The 2,832-nt window shown below is 45.6% G+C and overlaps 1 pseudogene; it reads right to left on the minus strand.

Annotated features, from left to right (window-relative positions):
• Positions 1 to 1,419: 1,419 nt before the first annotated feature.
• On the minus strand, positions 1,420 to 2,612 carry LOC138414777 (RNA-binding protein with serine-rich domain 1-like; annotated as a pseudogene).
• Positions 2,613 to 2,832: the final 220 nt, after the last annotated feature.

Raw genomic sequence — 2,832 nt, forward strand, 5'->3', positions numbered from 1 at the left:
AAAGGACATAAAAATAAGGGAAAGGAGACATGCCAAAGTAGATGACCCTCATTATAGTGAAATTGGAGATGATGTGACATATTTTAGCATATGTAAGCACCCTTTTTCTGATTTGAATAACACTATGACGGCTCTCCTTTCCCTGCTGTGTCCACAAATCCTTTTGGTCTGTGTCTCCTTTCTCTAGGTCTGTGTCTCCACTCCTTCCGAGTAAATAGATTCATCAGTACTGCTTCATTTTTTTTCCCCCCTAGATTCCATATATATGCTTTAATATATTTACTTTTCTCTTTCTGGAATTACTCTGTATAACAGACTCTAGGTTCATCTACCTCATGAAAACTGGTTCAAATTCATTCCTTTTTTTGTCTAAGTAATGTTACAGTGAATACGCGTACCACAACTTATTTATCCATTCATCTGTGGATGGACATCTAGGTGGCTTCCATGTCCTATCTATTGTAAATTGTGCTGCAATTAACATTGGGATACATATGTCATTTTTCCCCCAGTCCTAGATTTATTCAACACAATTATTTTACTCTACACAACAAAGTACAAACCCAACCTCATTTAAAATGCTACAAAGTTACAAAACTCAAAACAGGAAATTTATAGTACTGAATGCATAGTAAAAGCCAAAAAGGCAAAGTACATGTTGCCAGGGTAACCTGGAAGACCACCGTGAATATCAACACAACAGAATGGGGGCAGAATGGAAGACTGGGGCGTGGGGGTGGGGGTGTTGTTCAGTAATTACCAGGCAGAACTTACTTTCAACTCACCAATTTCAGAGAGATGGGGAGATGTGTGAATGTGTGCCAGTGCACACACATATGTACATCTGAAAAGAACCGTCTGGGGCAGAAAATGGTGGGGTGTTTGTGTTTGACCTTAGCGGTCAGAAAAAGACTCAGACAGGGGAACAGGGCCAGACTAACAGTTCTTGAAGTTGCATAAAAGCAAGCCTTTCCTGTGGGACTCCATACCATATGGGCCACTAGTCATGTGTAGAATGGGAAAATGTGCTTCCAGGCAGGGGCTGTACCAACACCTGGGGTCCCCTGCTCAACCCTGCTGGCTTTTCCGCTAAGCTGACTCTCAGGATCTAAAAATGTGTAAGCTCTTTAGCTAGAAAATTGGAGGGCATATTTGCAAGCACGACCCCAAACCCACATCACTCCTACTGTGGGAACTCTACTACCTGGGGAGACAGTCTCAATCACTGCCTCCACCTCCAAAGCCTATCCCCAAGGGAGAGATTTATTTCCTATTATCTCCTTTTAGCTAGAAAACTGACAAGAGTAAGCTGGATGGGATCTAATCCACAAAGGCTGATCTTCAGCGTCCCTGCTTATCCAGAGTATTGGGAGCTGAAAATCTCGGTTGGTGGCGGCAGCAAAGGAAGCAGGAGTGCTGTCACACGGAGGACCTGCAGCAAGGGAAACACGACCTTCTCCAAATCCGTGGGGGTGGCCTTCAGTGCATGGGAGGCGGTATGCTCTCGGGAGAGCTGAATCGCCTGGGGGTGGCCAAGGCCAGAGGGCCAGCACAGTGGTGGTGGTGATCTCCTGGCCATCCATTTGTGCTCTGTCCATGTGCTTCAGAGCCTTCTCAGCCTCATCTGAATTCTCAAATTCCACATGTGTGTAATCTTTAGAGAGATGAGGGTGCATCCTTTCCACAGGAATGTCAATCATTTTAGTTTTCCTATAGGTGGAGAATATCTCCATGATGTGATCCTGGTCACATTCCTGGTGAGCTTCCTAATGTGTACTTTGGTGGGTTTTGGGAAAGACTCCGCTTTTTCCTTTCTTTTTCATCTCTTTTGAGTAATTTGGACTTGCAGCTGCAATGCCATCTGTTCTCATGTCTGTGCAGTAACATACATGGAGAGCCAGAGGAGCTGCTGAAGCTGGAGCTGCAGAATGTGCTGGAACTCCCTAAGTGGCTCCAAGCTGAAGACCAACTGGAGCCAGTGCTGGGCTGGAGACTGAACTGAAGGTAGAGTTGGACTGATACCTGGTGCTACTGCTCCCACTGGAACCACTGTGCCTCTCCCCAGTCTTACGCCTGCCATAGTCTTTCTCGCTCTACTCCTTGGTGGACACTCTATCTTTAGAGCGATTCTTGGGCATCTCATCAAAGTGATCTTTACATTTGATGAGAGAAGCTACTCTCAGTTCAGTTCAGTTCAGTTCATTCGCTCAGTCGTGTCCAACTCTTTGCGACCCCATGAATCTCAGCACGCCAGGCCTCCCTGTCCATCACCAACTCCCGGAGTTCACTCAGACTCACGTACATCGAGTCCGTGATGCCATCCAGCCATCTCATCCTCGGCTGTCCCCTTATTCTCCTGCCCCCAATCCCTCCCAGCATCAAAGTCTTCTCCAATGAGTCAACTCTTCACATGAGGTGGCCAAAGTACTGGAGTTTCAGCTTTAGCATCATTCCTTCCAAAGAAATCCCAGGATTGATCTCCTTCAGAAAGGACTGGTTGGATCTCCTTGCAGTCCAAGGGACTCTCAAGAGTCTTCTCTAGCACTGGACTTTTCAAAAATGTTTTCTTTGACTCCTACCAAGCTCTTCTCTTTCACTCCTGATAAATGCATTCTCCCTTTTGAGGTGTTCAAAGCAGCAATGGCTACTTCACCTATCTGAACTCTCATTTCTAACTTGAGTCTGAAAAACGATCCCTAATTGATTGCAATTTATACCAAAGTGTAACATCTTCCCACCACCAGGACCTTCTCCTGCACTCAGCCTCCACATGTGTCTTTTTGATGATTTTCTCAGGATATACACCCAGTAGTGAGACTGTGGGATTCTATG

This window comes from Ovis canadensis, chromosome 11, assembly GCF_042477335.2.
Source record: "Ovis canadensis isolate MfBH-ARS-UI-01 breed Bighorn chromosome 11, ARS-UI_OviCan_v2, whole genome shotgun sequence".
NCBI lineage: Eukaryota > Metazoa > Chordata > Mammalia > Artiodactyla > Bovidae > Ovis > Ovis canadensis.